Source organism: Procambarus clarkii, chromosome 39 (genome assembly GCF_040958095.1).
Source record: "Procambarus clarkii isolate CNS0578487 chromosome 39, FALCON_Pclarkii_2.0, whole genome shotgun sequence".
Classification (NCBI taxonomy): domain Eukaryota; kingdom Metazoa; phylum Arthropoda; class Malacostraca; order Decapoda; family Cambaridae; genus Procambarus; species Procambarus clarkii.
This window is the reverse complement of record NC_091188.1, coordinates 3,828,705-3,848,039: the sequence shown is the minus strand read 5'-3', so window position 1 is coordinate 3,848,039 and position 19,335 is coordinate 3,828,705. Positions and strand designations below refer to the sequence as shown.

At 39.9% G+C, this 19,335-nt stretch overlaps 1 pseudogene; it reads right to left on the bottom strand.

The window, feature by feature from the left end:
- Positions 1-2,818: 2,818 nt before the first annotated feature.
- LOC138372729 (uncharacterized) lies at positions 2,819-13,986 on the bottom strand (annotated as a pseudogene).
- Between the last annotated feature and the right edge of the window lie 5,349 nt (positions 13,987-19,335).

The following is a 19,335-nucleotide window of genomic DNA, read 5'->3' as shown; positions in this document are numbered from 1 at the left end:
CTAAGTAGTTAAAAAAATATTAATACAGTATACTTGAGTAGAAGAAAATAATAGTTATGTGTAGCATATAATTTAGTATTAAAAGTGTGAACTAGTGTTAGTGGGTAGGAAAATGGTAGTACTATATAATTTCAAGTAATATTGACTGAGAAATAGATAACTGCTTCAGTAATCCCTCCTGCCACCATAACAAGTGGGAAATGTCTGGTTAGGTTAGGTTATGTATTGCCACAAAACTCTCTGGCACTTTATGGAACAAAGACCTGCACCTTACTCTCAAAACTGCTTCTCCTGATAAGTTGCACATCTTGTGGAATGTCCTGATTTTCAAAATGATCAAAAAAATTTCTTTCTCATTGTTCCAAAGTCATTGGAAAATCATTCCAAAGTCAAAGATCTGATACTGTTGACATTGTTTGTCTTTTGTCTTTTTGTACTTGTATTGCCATACTAATATTTAAGAATTTTTTAATATTCTGACACAGATGGTGTAAAATAGTCTTCCAAGTTACCTGTTGAAGATTCTAGGGATCAATGTCCCAGTAGCCCTGTCTGGTCAGGTCTCCTGGTTGCTGGTTTGACCCACCAGGCTGTTTGATGTAGCCTGATGTACGAGTCACAGCCTTCTTGTTCAGGTATCCTTTGAAGGTGCTTATCGAGTTCTCTTTTGAACACTGCAAGAGGTCGGCCAGTTAGGTCCTGTATGTGTAGGGAACGTGTTGAAAAGTCTTGAGCCTTTGATGTTGATTGAGTTCACTTTGTGTGCCTATTGCACCTCTGCTCTTCAGTGGTGCTAATTTGCACATCCTGCCATGCCTTCTGGTCTCGTATGGTCTTATTTCTGTGCGCAGATTTGGAACCAATCCTTCTAATATTTCCAAGTGTAGATTATTTTTCTCTCCCACCTGCACTCTAGGGAACACTAATTTTTTTTTAATTTTAGGCAGTCGTGATAGTTTAGATGTTTTACTGAGTGGATTCTAGTGGTAAAGGGTCTTTGCATGCTCTCCAAGTCAGCAATTTCTCCAGTTTTGAAAAGGGCTGTTAGTGTGCAACAATATTCCACTAGAGAACACTAATGTCTTAAAAAGTATCGTCATTGGCATGGTATCTCTTCTTTAGAAGGTTCTTGTTATCCAGTCTCATTTTCCTTCCTGCTGTGACAACTATTTTGTTGTGTTCTTCAAAATGTAAGATCTTCTGACATGATTACTCATAAATCTTTTATATTGCTTTTTCTGTCAGTAGTGTGGTTTGACTGTTTTATATGTGGTTTCTGCTTTGTTGTTTTTGTTTTTTCCATAGCACAGTAATTGGAACTTATCCTCATTAAACTCATGTTATTTTCTGTGACCCATTGAAAGACCTGATTAACATCAGATTGGAAGTTTGCTGTCCTCTGTGTTATCTATTCACATAGACAATTCTTTTGTGTTGGCACATGCTTTTGATAATTACTTACTTGCTTGCTTCAGTGATAAGGATTCTATATAATTGGGTTAGCTAGTACTCTATGGAATTAACAGGCATTGTTTTGGGAGTGTCCAAATATAATTGGGTTCATTTCAGATGAGCCAGATGCATTTCTTTGCTGTCCTGTTATCTCACAGTAAGATACTAATTGGGGATTTTCTTTGCTGGTTATTTCAAAGATTCCTCCGTTTCCAGACTTGTAATTAACTAAGTGTTGTTAAAGAATTAGAGTTACACTCATGGTGTCCCGTCTTCCCGCACGCTGTCATAATGCCTGGAAATTACTGACAGTTTTGGTCTCCACCACCACCTCACTTAGCTTGTTACAATTACCGTATCTACCATTCTGTAAAAGTGAATTTAATTATATTTCTTCAGCAGCTTTGTTAAGTTAGCTTAAATCTATGACCTCTTGTTCTTGAAGTTCCAAGTCTCAGGAATTCTTTCCTATTAATTTAGTAAATTTCCATTACTGTACTACTATTGTTTTGTATGTAGTGATCATATTGCCTCTTTTCCTTTTATCTTCTAATTTTGGCATATTTAATGCCTCTAACCTCTCCTCGTCGCTCTTGTCTTTCAGTTCCAGGAGCCATTTAGGTGCATGACTTTGTACCATTTCTAGTTTGTTGATGTGCTTCTTAAGATATGGGCACCATACAACCGTTACATATTTCAGATTTGGTCTTGCAAAGATCATGAACAATTTCTTTAGTATTTCATCATCCATGTATTTAAAAGCAATTCTGAAATTGGAAAGCATAGCATAGACTCCATGCACAATGTTCTTATGTGGTCCTCAGGTGGTAGTTTTCTATCTAGAACCACTCCTAGATCTCTCTGAGAATTTTTTTAAAGCTTTTTCACGTAATTTGTAGGTCGTGAGTGATCTATTTTCTCCTATTCCACATTCCATAACATGGCATTTATTCGCATCAAATAACACTTGCCAAGTGGTGCTCCATACACTTTATTTTATCCAGGTCTTCTTGAATGTCATGACAATCTAAGGCCCACATAAGCAAATCCATACATCACCCACATTTTTTTTTTATGAAGTGGGTGAAGAAATTTGGCCTGAGAAGTGTGCATTTCAGTTGTATAGTTTTGTAAGAAGTGCCAGACCAATCGGGTTGTAGGGACTGGGCCTGTGGGTTGCTCAAACATCTGCCTCTTGGACTGAGTTATCAAAAGCCAAACCTAGCCCCAGGCTGGGCTTGGGGAGTAGAACTCCCAGAATCTGGTCTGGACTACACTATAATTGTTTGTTCATAGGGGAATATGAAATATAATTTTGCCACATAATTTCCATTCTTTGTGGATTAATTGAAATAAAACTCAAATATCATACCAGTATACTTTACTACTCATTGATATTTTTAAACATTAACATTATTTTGATACTGTAATTGCCTATATATAACAATTTTGGCAAAAAATTATCTTGAATTAATTCAAGTACTATTACGACCTAAATACATATCTTGTATAAACATGATATATAAGTCGTTTTACTGCATCCGGATCACTTTTAGCAATACTTTCTAACCATCTTTCTAGGATTAGCTTTGTGGGCAAGTGAAAAATTACCCTCATCCACTTGTATAATGCTGGACTTTGTATGTAGAAAGCCAATGCCAGCATTTTCTCACGCACACTGAATCTGAAATAAAATAAAAATGTCATCGTAGTAACATTAAATACAAACATGAATACAGTATAACCAACTTTCTATTAAGAACACTCATAAAATAAACACCAGCCCAATTATCCTGCCAAAATTGCAGAATGAATGAATGGCTAGGTAGAAATTCAAATAAGAATTTTTTGGAAAAATGTTGCAGCATGAATGGCATCCTTAGCAGCAGTGTCTACAAGTTCATTTGAGGGCACCAGCATTCAGGAGAGACAATGGACCACTGTTGGCATGCCCCAGAGGGCATACCAACAGTTAAAAATTACCATAAAATAGCACAGGCTCCAGTAATGAGTCTCCGAGGTTTAGGATGGGAAGAAAAGTTGGAATGTGTGGGGGGGGGGGGGGGATGGAACAGAGGGCATAACATTTACTCAAAGGTATGGGCAGCCGTGGAATGGACACTGAACTGGAAAAAGAAGCGAGACAAAAGGAACGTCATTCCAGATCAAGAAAGCAGTGGAGTTAGGGGTACCAGGAACCCCTGGAGGGGAGATAATATCTGTGGTAAACCCTTCTGGCTCTCAGCTCCACCTTCCTCATCAGCCCTTCCCTGTCTTTTGGCTCTTCAGCCTATGATCATCTAGGCTGATGTTCATTCCCTCCAAACCATCCTCGGTTCACCTGCTCTCATTCTTACTCCCTGCCTGAATCTGAGACAATAGACTTTATAATACAGTAAACTACTTTGAAACTAGCACATCTCTCTCTCTCTCAGAAATGTAAATCTGGTTCCTCTCCCTCTTCCTCCTCAGTTTGTAAGAAGGCCTTAATCCTCCCCTTAAGCTATTTTCTCCATTCTTGTTCCTGCATCACCTGTCTCAAGCCATCTGATCTTGCTCCACTGTGTTTATTTTAGTTTTCAAATAAAGCTATTCAAAATCTCACATTTGCTACCTAAATATTTTAAAGGTTCCTGTATAAAACATTTTATATTGATTTTATGATGAACGAAAATGTGCAATTAAATATGTAAATGACTCCAGGGAAAGTAAACTGAAATAATGTATATATATACCTGATGCCTTGCACATTATTACAACCAGATTTAAGTTGTAGTGTAAAAAATATTAGCTGATCTTCTGTCAGAAATCTTGATGCACCGTATACAAGGTCTGCCAGTGTATACACTCTTGGTTTTTTTCGTAGTTCTTGGACAGCACGGCAATACCTCTGCTGCAGAGATGCCACTTGTTGGTTATAAGTCCTGTAATAAAATTATTTATATAATTAATCATTTGTTTTGTTGGGGGCAAGGCAACCTCTCCCTGACAAAACCTGTATCTCATTTTTAACCTGTTAAGCTTATATATGTTAAGCCTAACATACATACATACATACATACATACATTATATATATATATATATATATATATATATATATATATAATATATATATACTATATATATATATATACGCGAACAAGCCTGAATGGTCCTCAGGACAATATGCAACTGAAAACTCACACCCCAGAAGTGACTCGAACCCATACTCCCAGAAGCAATGCAACTGGTATGTACAAGACGCCTTAATCCACTTGACCATCACGGACCGGACAAATATATACCGGATATATATATACACACACACACACACTAGCTAGAATATGCAGTTGTTGTGTGGTGCCCATATCTTAAGAAGCACATCAACAAACTGGAAAAGGTGCAAAGACATGCTACGAAGTGGCTCCCAGAACTGAAGGGCAAGAGCTACGAGGAGAGGTTGGAAGCATTAAACATGCCAAAACTAGAAGACAGAAGAAAAAGAGGTGATATGATCACTACGTACAAAATAGTAACAGGAATTGATAAAATCGACAGGGAAGGATTCCTGAGACCTGGCACTTCAAGAACAAGAGGTCATAGATTTAAACTAGCTAAACACAGATGCCAAAGAAATATAAGAAAATTCACCTTCGCAAATAGAGTGGTAGACGGTTGGAACAAGTTAAGTGAGAAGGTGGTGGAGGCCAAGACCGTCAGTAGTTTCAAAGCGTTATATGACAAAGAGTGCTGGGAAGACGGGACACCACGAGCGTAGCTCTCATCCTGTAACTACACTTAGGTAATTACACACACACACACACACAAGGGGCCTCGTAGCCTGGTGGATAGCGCGCAGGATTCGTAATTCTGTGGCGCGGGTTTGATTCCCGCACGAGGCAGAAACAAATGGGCAAAGTTTCTTTCACCCTGAATGCCCCTGTTACCTAGCAGTAAATAGGTACCTGGGAGTTAGTCAGCTGTCACGGGCTGCTTCCTGGGGTGTGTGTGTGTGTGTGTAGTGTGAAAAAAAAAAAAAAAAAAAAGTAGTAAACAGTTGATTGACAGTTGAGAGGCGGGCCGAAAGAGCTACGGCCCGCCTCTCAACTGTCAATCAACTGTTTACTACTTTCGGCCCTGTTTACTACTTTCGGCCGGCTTTCGTTGAGCCGGGCCGAAAGTGGCCTCAACCCCCGTAAAAACACAACTAGTAAACACACACACACATACAGTATTTTAGGCTTATATTGAGGTCCCCAACAAGGTTGAACTCCCCCCCCCCAACCCACAAGGATGCAACCCCACAACAGCTGACTAACTCCTGGGTACCTATTTACTGTAAAATGAATAGATGAAAATTCACATGTTAATCATTAATTAAAGATAACTAACAGTTAAAAAACATACGTTTGGTCTTAAGTATGAACAAACTAATGTACCTTTTAATGAAGAAATAATTTAAAAATTGCACCTAACACATTTATATACATTATTTAAACTTGATGACATAACACAATTGACCCACTGGTTGACAGTCAGACACAGTTACTCCTAGTAAGTGAATGGCCAACTAAAACAGAAAAATGTGCTAGCATTCAATATAAGCAAAGCAATATTCCCGACATCCAAAATCATTTAAAATAAGCATGTAAAATAAGATAAAGACTCCATTTTGATCAAATGTATATAACATTATTTACAATTACCAAATATTAAATAACTGAATTACAAAATAACAAAGAAAGTAAGTGAAACACACACAAACATTTGAGCCCCCATCTGACATGCCCCCTGTTCTCTGTGGGAAAGTGACTACCTGTACACGTATTTGATTTCTCACAAACAAAAGTACTAAATCTATTTTTCTATTTCACTGTGGTGGTTCTTGCATTTTGAGGTCACAGTACATGTTCTGTGACATGCTACACATTTATTTATCAAAAGAAAGCACAATGGGTAGTGTTAGTACATATTTTGGTGATTATATGGTACATTCTTGCAAAGCCTCTAACACTGACTTAATTGTCACTCAGCAACCCCCCTTAAATTTGGATATTTTGTCAATCTAGTCTAACCCCTGAAACTACAAGGCTACTAAGTCAATTCCAGTTTCAAGACCCCCACCCCCTTGTTTGTGTACTTCCCACTCACGAGAGTGTTACAAACACCAACACCTCCCCCACTCAATCAAGAGATTGGGTCGGGAGGTGCTTACCAAATACTGCTTACCAAAAATGGCCCACTAGATACTCAGATTAGTGTGGGTGTTTGACTAGGGGGAGAGTGAGAGTGGGTTAGGGAGTGATGTAATACTCAAACAGAATAACACTTGCATAATACTACAATTACAGCAAATTTAGCACAAACACATTTCTCATATGAAATAATTAGATAAGCACCAAAAACAAAAGTAATGTTTCAGCTCTGCTAAAAAAAACTTACCTAATCATCTGCTTGCTCTTTATTCTTCTCCCTCGTGACGAAATCTTGGGTTTACTGTCGACCAACTCAACATCTGTGTCAGCCTTGCCTTCATCACTTTGAAGAGATTTTGTGTTAGAAGTAGATGGCAGGTTTTTGTCATCATCTTCACTTTCTGCATCATTAGACATCTTGGGAATTTTGAGAGGTGTAACATTTGTAGTCTTTCCCGTTGTCGTGATCACATGATAAATAAGGCTTTCCTCATCATTGACTACTGATGTTTCACCTGTATCCACTATCTGTATTTTGGTCTTTCCATCTGGCCCAAGCACTACTTCTATTCCCTCTTTTAATTCAGACCCTTGCTTAGTAACATTGAATGACTTTAATTTATTAGAAATGGACGGGGAATAAATGTCTTCATCAATCTCGCTCATATCTTCAAGCACGTCTTCATCCAAAATGTCTTCATTTAATGAAAACTTCTTTCCAAAAACTCCAACACAGCTGGTTAAAAGGTCATCATCCAATGACTCTAGTGGTTCAACTTTTCTGCCTCTGCCCCGGCCTCTGCCTCGGTGTGTGAATTTTGAACAACTATTCATTAGATTTACCTCCTCTTCATCAGACGTATTAAAATCTGTAACATAATCATCTAAAATTTTTGATCTTCTTTTCCTTTTTGGTTTGTTCTCAGTGTCTGTCTCAGCATCTCCAGGGTCCTCAGTACTGTCATATGCTAGTGGTGAAAACTTGTCTTGCACGTCAAATTTCCAATCTGTGAACTGGAACTTAGTTTAGATGAATGATTCGTGGCAACTGTGTGTGATTGTGTTGTTTGAGGTATGAAGGTTCCTTTTTCTTGGCCGACCCCTTTTTCTTCTGAAAACAACTGCTGGGTTTGAAGGTTCAAGAGTACTATGAGAATCTGCTGACAGTAAAATATGATCAGGTCGTCCAACACTATTATTCTCACTAGAATTAACCTCACCACTAATGCTAGTTTCAATTTCTTTAAACTCACTGTCCGTCACACGATATGAACCACTTGGTTGTTTTTCTAATTTTCCTTCCTTAAGGAACTTTTCCATAACTTGGGAGGATATATTCATCTTAACTTTTCTGGCACCACTCAACATGATGCTCTTTCCTTCAGCTGTGTTCTGGGTCTCAGATGTTACAACTGAATCCACAAAGCTGGTGTAAGGGTCTTCTACTTCAGATAGTGGTTCCATCTTAACTGATGAATTTTGTTCATGCTGAGCATCCAAACCTATAACCAAAAAAAAGAATAATGTTATGAATATTTTTTTTATGATCATTACTCCATTACCCTACTTTCATGATATGGGGAGGTATTAACTTGGAGGTAACAGAAAGAAGATTAAAGATATTCAAACAATTCCTCACCCACTTATAATATATTTCAAGCTACACAGGTTCACATAACTTGAGCACTATCATACCTTCAGTCAACCATGCACAGCTGTGCCCCACTGCTTCAAATCAAATAAAATCAAATGTTTATTCAGGTAAAAGTACTTACATAGAAGATGCATTCCAAACATAATGTTATATTTATAGATGGAGCTAGTACACACAATGCCTAAAGCCACTACACACAATCATGTGTCAAGTGCTTCCCATGAGTGGTCATGTAATATTGGTAAAACGAAGTACACAAGTGCTCACAATAAAGCAGATAAACACCAAGTTGAGAAAAACTTTATTGGAAGGGAAGGGAACTATCACGAGAAGCACCAAGCCATTGCGACTATATAGCACTGGAAGGGGTCAGGATAAGGATTTGGGGTGGGGATGGGAGAAAGGAATGGTGCTCCAACCCCTTGGACAGTCGGGGATTGAACGCCGACCTGCATGAAGTGAGACCGTCGCTTACCATCAGTCCAAATGGTGGGGATGATGCCTTGACCTGTAAGGCTTCTCAAATGTGGCAAGGTTGGAGTCAGGAGCTTGGGGACAAGAGCTCGATACATGACCTTCCTCTTTCACAGCTGTATGCTTACTGAGTAGAACAGGAACTTTTCTAATATGTGCAGTAGGTCACCAGAACCATTTCATGGCTATTGGTAATACTCATCATGTCAGCTGAGGAATAATCAAATCTGATTCAGATATACAAGACTAGCTGCTTACAAGGAAAAATGAGAGAGCTCCACCTAGAGAGGTGAGGGATTATTTAAGTCACAATGTAAAAACTTTACAGTATTAATTTAGCAAGTGAGGTTACAATGCCGAGTATTCCCAGATTCTCTTTAAAGGTCTTGTAATATGGAGTCCACTGCCACCACTTGCTTAACAATATATTTAAACAATATAATTTGTGACTTACATCATCCCTCACCTTTCCTACCTCAACTCTTCTGCTTTCTGTGATAAAAAATCATACAAGCAAAACATCATCTCAAATAGTCTACTCTCAACTTGGTGTTCCTCTACATTTAAATAGTTATATATATTCATTCCAACCTAGCAAAATGATTCCACATCACCTTATTTTCGATCTCTACTTGTTCTCATTCAATCCTCAATTCCTCACACACACACTTGCCCATTTTGTTAAACCATCTACTTGGCCTTCATCTATTTCCCATATACTCAAATTCCTCTCAGATTTTCTATATCGACTGCTCCAACTTTCATAAGTAAAAATGCGTCAAAATTTCCAGGAATTTTGACGCATTTTTACTTATCTCATCCATTCCAACCATAACTTTCAGTGTACCAGGCCCTTTCTTTACCTAACTTACCTTACACTTAGCTTCTCTTCCACAAACTTCTTTGCTTGTAAATTATATACTCCTCAGCCACTGCATATACTGTGCTCAGTTTTAGTCTTGAAATATGCTTGAAGCACTATATAACAGTGGCTTTTAAAATACAGTGTAGTGAACATAGTAAATTAATTGCTGCAATCTAGTTTGAATTTTTGTAAATAAAAATTTAATTATTTTTTGTTTTATTTTAATACCACTTGTAAATGCTCACAATCTGCAGATAAAACCATTAGAAGGAAAAACAGTATGCAGGCACCAACTCTTACTAGAGTCCAGGAGCTGATGACAACTATCAATTGGTCTTGGTCCATCATCAGTCTCTATACTCATCTTAAATAGTGATGCCTTCTTACATGTGAAATTTAAGTTATCATCTCCCCAATTCTCTGTGCCATCCTTGTCATTATCTGAACTTTCTGCAATGGCAAACACATTATTAATTATCACAATATAAGAAACCTGAATAGAATGGAGAGAGACTTAATAAAGTATGATCACTAAATATTTTATGGAACAAAGTATATCAGCTATTCACAAATGATATATTACACACTCACACTACTCTGTATATCATATAATGTGTGCTTGACAAGCTGCTTCATATGCCACATAGTACAGTATTTGCATCTCCCCGGAGTTGTTTATGATCAGCAGCAAGGGGCTAGTGCCTAACAGTTAATAGGTAGCTTTGGCAATGACTTGCTATCATTGGAAAAAACCTCTCAAGTACTTGTAAATCAAGTAGCCAATACCCCAAGGCCAGCATTATTATCAACATTAAAACAGTATAATGACATGCACATTTACCTATTGACACCACCATAATACTTAACCTGTAAAATGCATCTATTTTACAGAACCAATTAATTGGTAACATAATAGATCTGGAATGAATGGATTGTTTGAAGCATAGGTTAGACATAGGAAAATGTAGATAACACACAATATGGTAAAGAACAAGGCTGGGATTTGTTTCAAATGAATGAATAAATGTATTTGTATGCACCTGTATAGTAATGTACACCTGACCTTATGAAGCAGTGGGTTGCTGAAGTGGATTGGTGCTGGAATGTGGTAGTACTTATTTATTTGTGATCTTATGTCTTGTGCAGTATTATGAATGATATAATGAATGGATGAATGATATTTTGATTTCTTTATTAAATACTGTAGACAACATCTTATCCCGTATCCCGAGTCATCTCAAGAGGATTTCGGGTCTTAGCGTCCCCACAGCCCGGTCCCTGACCAGGCTTCCTTTTTGTTACACACCCTCAGGAAGCAGCACGTGGCAGCTGTCTAACTCCCAGGTACCTATTAACTGCTAAGTGAACAAAGGCATCAGGGTGAAAGAAACTCTGCCCACTTGTTTCCGCCTCAACAAGGGATCGAACCTGGAACCTCAGGACTACGAATCTGAAGCGCTGTCCACTCAGCTGTCAGGCCCCTAGTGGATATACTAGGATATCAGTACTCCATATAGCTCCGTATATCAGTAACATAGCTGTATATACATAATGTACTGTAATACTGTATGAGCTCACTTATCCAGACTATATGGGAAGGACCCCCTTTCCCCATTCTGGATACACAGAATTCTTACTAAGTACAAAAATTAACATTCTCAATTTTAATATCACAACCAACATACAGTAATTTGAATTTCCCCACACACTATAATTAAAAACTATGCAAGTACAGTACTGTAATTTAAAGCAGAAACTTCAGTTTACCTTGTTACAGTTTGTCTTCTTGATTGATAATGTATTATTAGAAATCCGTAGTTCTTGAAAATTTATGTAAACTAACCTAACAACATTAAAATTACAGTACATAAACTTGGTAAGGTCAGTTTTGACTGTCTGCTGCTGAAGATTCACTGGTTGAAGGCTCTTGGCTTTCTGGTGAAGCTTCACCATTTGAAAGTCCTTGGACTGTTTTTCGAGCTTCAATTGTTGAAGGTCTTTGGATACCTTGTGAAGCTTCAGTGGTTGAAGGGCCTTGTTTGCTGTTAGTACCAAATAAAAATCGAGTTTAGCTTGCCTCCTGTGTTCATTGGCCTCTCTTGTGATCAGCTTTTTGGTTCTCCTTAAGTACTGATACATGTTTCCAACTTCTGGATTAGTACAATTGGATGAAAAATTAATTAACGTCAACAAACGACACGAGTAAACTGTTTAGTTGTCCATGGTGTTGGTTCCTCATTGTCATCTTCGTCTTCCTCATCAGTAACAGATTGGAGAATCTCTTTTTCTGCTCATCACACCATATCCTGGACAATCAGCATCTCTTTCTAGCCATTCAACCACATCCTGTCTTTCTAAACTTTCACCAGCATTTCTGAACATTCTATAGATTTCATCTATAAATCCTTCAAAATTCATATCTACTTCTTCCTCTTCATTTACTGTGGCTGTTAGGATTTTCTTCCAGGAATTCTTCAAAGTCGATTCCTTTACTTCACTCCACACTTTGGTCCAGTTATAAATTGCCTCCATGATGGAAGAGTTTTCCAAATTCTCAAGTTCTTTTTTTTTGTCTTGGTATCCCTGCCAAGTTCCTCATTTTTGTTTTGCCTCAAGCGGCAAAAGCATCAAAACTTCTTTGAGCATTTCATTGTACAACTTCTTTGTGGCAAAGATAACACCCTGGTCCATAGGCTAGATAAGAGAGGTGGTATTAGGAGGAAGTGTCATACATATTATCTTGCCATCATGTGAGGTTAAGGTGTTGATACTGGGGTAGACAGGTGCATTATTATCAAGCAACAGCAAAGCCCGAACTTCACTTGGCCTCACTTAGTGTTTCTTAATTTGATGGTCATGATCTTTCTTGCAAAACACACCATGAAACCAAATGAGAAAGGTCTCCTGTGATTTAGGTCTCCTGTGTAAATCATGCATTCATGCAGGGAACAATGTTTGCATTGATGAACTGTGCTGATCTCTTTGGATATGAATGGTAAACAGATCCCTCATATTGGGATTGACATCCTAAACATCTATGGAAAACAATAAATATGTAAAAGATAATGTAAAGGATTAAAAGGAACAAAATGTAATAATTGCAGTGGCACCAGTACATTACAGAAAACAATAACACACCAGCCTGTGCATATTCTTGGATGTGAGGAAGAGCAGAAGGTGTGAGCTCTGGCTGGGAGTTGGTGTGAGTGATATCTCTTGAATGAAAGTGATCTGAGCATATCCACAACTGAGGTCTTTCATTTCTTCCAGATATATACTCACTCAGAAGCTTCAGCCAAACAGCACGTCTGCAAAAATATTAGTGTGTATATGAAGGTTAAGTTGCTTTTCCTGAATGTAACAGTCTCAAATTAAAATGATGACTTACATACTTCAGTCTATACTAAGGGAACTAACATAGATATGTGGCCTTAAGTGCTAGTAGTGACCGGTATAAGCGAAGTGTTGTCAACATCTATGTTAATCATGCTCTTACACACAGCTCCAGTTGGAAGTAGGTTTACAAAGAACTCAATAGAGTAAGGCAGGGCCTTGTCAACAACAGATACTGTAATGATTATGTCGAAAAGGTCATTAATAAAATGAAGGTGAGCCACCATGCTACCTCTGATGAAAAGATCAAAACTAAAGAATCTGTCCAACCTATTAAACTCTTCAACAGGAACTCTAATATTACATAATGTGTCATCATTTGCATGCAGTACCCGTGGTGTGGTGGTAAAGCACTCACCTGACATCCTTGTCACCACTAAATCAACAACACTCGCCCGATATTTCGCGAGCACTTTGGCCTGGGTTCGTATCCTGGCCAGGAAGGATTGACTGGGTGCTAATCCTTAATTGCAGCCTCTGTTCACCAAGCAGTAAATGAGTACCTGGTTGTTAAACGATTTGGCGAGTCGTATTCTGGGGAAAATTAGGATTAAGGACCTGCCCAAAACGCTAAGCGTGCTAGTGGCTTTACAAGAATGTAAGAACTCTATGTTGCAAGATCAATTCATTACTAAACTATGTTTTCACCAATCCAAACGTTACCTATCTGGATCCTCAGGCACTGAGAAATATATAACGCCAGTCCTGAAGGTGTAGTTCTTACAGTTCTTGATGCAGCATCCTCTACTCCCTTCACTCTCCAACTCCGCCAGACTTGCTAATATCGCTTCTTCCTCCGACCCATCCATATCAAGACTGTTGCAGATACTTCTTCTTGATAGTAGGTGCAGTTTGCATGAAGGGTTTGTCCTCCCGGTGACTGCTTTGCAGATACCCTTGTATACCCTAGTATACCCTTGACCACCAGCTGATGTTGTTGTGGCCGCGGCACCTGATACGTTTCTGCTCCCGGGTCACGCTGCCGTTCTCTATGGTAAGCAGCGTGCTGCTTTGACAAAATCATATTTGCAGTAGGAAATGTATATGTTTATCTCTCAGAATGTTTGGTAATATGTTTATTGTGTGTGATGTGTGTCTATGTATGTATTAACACGATGTACCGAACGGGGTGATAATAGCTTGGCTACCTCATCCCTTTGTGTGTATTTTACCTCAATAAACTTATTTCAATTTCAATTTCACATTTACAGTATGCAATGCTTGATGGAAATCACATTTACAGTGTGACATCTTACGGAAACCTCGTCTACAACATATGCTGCCTCATGGAGACTTCACCGACAATGTAAAAGCGTTGTGGGTATTATGGGCCTTAGGTATTGTATGTACTAGCTCTATCTATAAATCCAACATTATGTTTGGAACGCATCTTCTATGTATAAACTTTTACCTGAATAAACATTTTGATTTTGATGTGTGGCACCTTACGGAGACCCTCACCTATAACGTAAAGTAAAGACAATAGGCTTTATCCAATTCCCTGAAAATATGTTGCTATTTCTATCAGCTGTTTTCCACCCTTGCCCATGGGTAACTTCCCTTACACTATTTCTTGCGTCAACAACAGGATATAGGTAGTGTCACTACCACTTCCGTTGTCAACAACAGAACACGTAGCGTCACTACCACTCCCGTTGTCAACAACAGTCTCCGTGGTGTAGTGTAGTGGTGTAGTAAGACACTCGCCTGGCGTTCCGCGAGCGCTATGTCATGGGTTCGTATCCTGGCCGGGGAGGATTTACTGGGCGCAAATCCTTAACTGTAGCCTCTGTTTAACGCAACAGTAAAATGTGTACTTGGATGAAAAAACGATTCTTCGCGGCAGGGGATCGTATTCCAGGGACCATAGGATTTAGGACTTGCCCGAAACGCTACGCGTACTAGTGGCTGTACAAGAATGTAACAACTCTTGTATATATCTCAAAAAAAAAAAAATCTCAAAACAGGACACGTAGCATCGCTACCACTCCCGTTGTCAACAACAGGACATGTAGCGTCACTACCACTCCCGTTGTCAACAACAGGACATGTAGCCTCACTACCACTCCCGTTGTCAACAACAGGACATGTAGCGTCACTATCACTCCCGTTGTCAACAACAGGGCACGTAACTTCACTACCACTCCCGTTGTCAACAACAGGGCACGTAACTTCACTACCACTCCCGTTGTCAACAACAGGACACGTAACTTCACTACCACTCCCGTTGTCAACAACAGGGCACGTAACTTCACTACCGCTCCCGTTGTCAACAACAGGACACGTAACTTCACTACCGCTCCCGTTGTCAACAACAGGGCACGTAACTTCACTACCGCTCCCGTTGTCAACAACAGGGCACGTAACTTCACTACCACTCCCGTTGTCAACAACAGGGCACGTAACTTCCCTACCGCTCCCATTGTCAACAACAGGGCACGTAACTTCACTACCACTCCCGTTATCAACAACAGGACACATAGCGTCACTACAACTCCCGTTGTCAACAACAGGGCACGTAACTTCACTACCGCTCCCGTTGTCAACAACAGGGCACGTAACTTCACTACCGCTCCCGTTGTCAACAACAGGACACATAGCGTCACTACAACTCCCGTTGTCAACAACAGGACATGTAGCGTCACTACCACTCCCGTTGTCAACAACAGGACACGTAGCTTCACTACCGCTCCCGTTGTTAACAACAGGACACGTAGCGTCATTACCACTCCCGTTGTCAACAACAGGACACGTAGCTTCACTACCGCTCCCGTTGTTAACAACAGGACACGTAGCTTCACTACCGCTCCCGTTGTTAACAACAGGACACGTAGCTTCACTACCGCTCCCGTTGTTAACAACAGGACACGTAGCATCACTACCACTCCCGTTGTCAACAACAGGACACGTAGCGTCATTACCACTCCCGTTGTCAACAACAGGGCACGTAACTTCACTACCGCTCCCGTTGTCAACAACAGGACATGTAGCGTCACTACCACTCCCGTTGTCAACAACAGGACACGTAGCGTCACTACCACTCCCGTTGTCAACAACAGGACATGTAGCGTCACTACCACTCCCGTTGTCAACAACAGGACATATAGCGTCACTACAACTCCCGTTGTCAACAACAGGTCACATAGCTTTACTACCACTCTTGTTAACAACAGGATATGTAGCGTCACTACCACTCCCGTTGTCAACAACAGGATACGTAGCGTCACTACCACTCCCGTTGTCAACAACAGGACACGTAGCGTCACTACCACTCCCGTTGTCAACAACAGGACACGTAGCGTCACTACCACTCCCGTTGTCAACAACAGGACATATAGCGTCACTACCACTCCCGTTGTCAACAACAGGATATGTAGCGTCACTACCACTCCCGTTGTCAACAACAGGGAGTGCTATACTGTATAATCGTGTTGGCTTGGCGCTTTCTCTTGATTGTCCCCCTCCCTTCCCGTTGACAATAACCATGAATCCTCACCATGAAGTTCTACTCCAGCTCCTGGTCCGCTCTTTCTGTTATAAAGAAACTCAAAACGTAAATTACCAAAAGGACCAACTAAGCCTAGAGGATCACCACTACTATGCGGCCCAGGTCCACCTAGTGACACTCTCCTGGACGACTTTACTGGCAGTTATATGAATTACAACACTATTAATTATTTCTAACTAAACACTATTGCAGCCTAACTAAACACTATTACCGCCTAACTAAATAAATTGTATCACGGATATAAGCATCAGGTTAGGTTTTCTAACGACAGTTATGTATAAAACCTACAAGGAACAATGGGGCATAAGGAACGAGCATCAAGCGAGGTGTCCGTCCCTCTTTACCGGGTCGGCGGTCACTTGCTCGTATCTGTACGGTTAGAAGGCCAACGAGTTTATTTCGTGGTGGACAGCGGCTCACGCGACACCCTCGTCACGGTTCCCTTTATGTAGGAACATGGCTTGGAGGCCGTAATGGGCAAGGATTTTAAGCGTTTAGATAAAATGGAGTCCATAGACATAAATGATAACGAGTGGAAGTCAATGGACTTCTCAAACTTCTACACGGGGGTCCTGAAAGCTAAACCTTATTTCCGGAAAGCACATTTATCCCTGGATGCAGAGATCTATGTTGCTGATTTACCTGTACATTATGCCTTACTGGGCATGGATATTTTAGTTGCACATAACTGCTCAATAATTAATGACCTGACAAATCCCCGACTAATAATACGGCCAGTGAAGAAGCACAAGCTGGAGGATAACACGAAGTACTTTGTCACAAACTACGATACCATCAGACTCAAAACCAAAATCAACGGCAAGAGATCTACGGCTTTTCTGGACACTGGCTCGCCCATAACAAGCATCAGCAGACGTCGTGCCAGAAAACTAGGCCTTAAAATTGAATCGTGTGCAATGAAAAAAGTGGAAAATGTACACGGAAAAATATTAAGAACAAAACACGTTATTCGGAACGCAGAAATAAAATTCCAAGGTCTTACATTCCACACAGATGTGTACATCCTGCAGTCTTATGACGAGGATTACATAATCGGAGATGATATCCTCCAATACACCAATATAACTTTCGCAGCAGAAAAAGTTCTCTTGGAGCGCAATAGCAACCCCTATCCTCACCAGGGATGAAGCTCTATCCGGTGTTAGGCCGATCACCGGATGCATTGATAGACCTGTAACCGAAAGCAGAAAAAGTTCATTCCGAACAGAAAGAACACACAGGCCATCGACTTGAGCAACATAAACAGTGATGAAGTTAGACCTAAAAAGTCACTAAGTGAATGGTAAAGTTGTTCACCAGAGTAATGAGAGGATCTTGTAAACACCTCCACAGACCTGTGTCGCGTCTCTGGAACACTCCTCAATATGCTCCAAGGTCCTTCCCGGCATGGCGCCTTCTTTTGATAATTATTTACTTGTGTTTCCATATAATAAAGTGTATTTTCTGTAGTTTACTGTATGAGTATTATTCTGTAAAACGAAAAAATTTTGTATAATAAATTATAGAATTATAATTATAATATAATAAAGAGCTATATAGTCAGCTTGACTTTGTACTTTCCCGCTTATAATTCCTGTTCCTGTATAATAATACTTGTATATTATAATATTATTATAATAAAGAATTGACAAAAAGTTGACGTACAACTTCGTGGTTGTTAACAACAGGAGTGTAATGAAGCTACGTGTCCTGTTGTTAACAACGGGAGTGGTAGTGACGCTACGTATCCTGTTGTTGACAACGGGAGCGGTAGTGACGCTACGTATCCTGTTGTTGACAACGGGAGCGGTAGTGACGCTACGTGTCTTGTTGTTGACAACGGGAGTGGTACAGTGATGAATGTCGTAAGCAGGGAAGATTATTACGATGATTGCCGTGTAGTGTAGATAGTTTGTGATGAGTATCGCGCGTAGTGAAGATATGAACGATATTTCCAGCGATAAAGTGGTGTGTGTGTAGTGTAGTGTAGTTGAAGCGTCTAAATGAAAATTGGATTATTTTGGTTTGTGTTGGGGTAACAGCTTTATATGTGTGTGTGTGTGTGTGTGTGTGTGTGTGTGTGTGTGTGTGTGCGTGCGTGCGTGTGTGTGTGTGTGTGTGTGTGCGTGTGTGGTGTGTGTGTGTGTGTGCGTGTGTGTGTGTGTGTGGCGCGGTGTGTGTGTGGTGGTGTGTGTGTGTGTGTGTGTGGTGTGTGTGTGTGTGTGTGTGTGTGTGTGTGTGGTGTGTGTGTGTGTGTGTGTGTGTGTGTGTGTGTGTGTGTGTGTGTGTGTGTGTGTGTGTGTGTGTGTGTGTGTGTGTGTGTGTGTGTGTGTGTGTGTGTGGTGTGACAGAATTCACATTATTTTGAATATAAAACATTATCGCATCGAAAATGAAAACCGTTTTATCACAAATTCATGTAACAAAAAAGGCAAATATTATACACACGAGTATCGATAATGATTGGTTTAGTTGGAGGGTCCTGAGTTGAGGTTGATCATGCCTTTTTATTTACCTGAATAAACCGTTTGATTTTGATGCATGTACAGCCATGGCTGAGTGGGCTCTGGTGCCCTCTTCACACTATACAGGACCCGCTCACTATACAAGGGTCCTGTATAGTGAAGTATTACTATACAAGGACATATTGGCGTATAATACAAGGGAGTATTCGGGTTCCTTCTTGGAAAAGTCTCGCTTATAACTTCATTTACTGAGGCTTCATTTACAACTTCATTTACATTAAATTTCAAATGATAACTAATTTTCCTACCTTCGATCCCACAATAAAAGCCTGAATACTACTTACTCTCA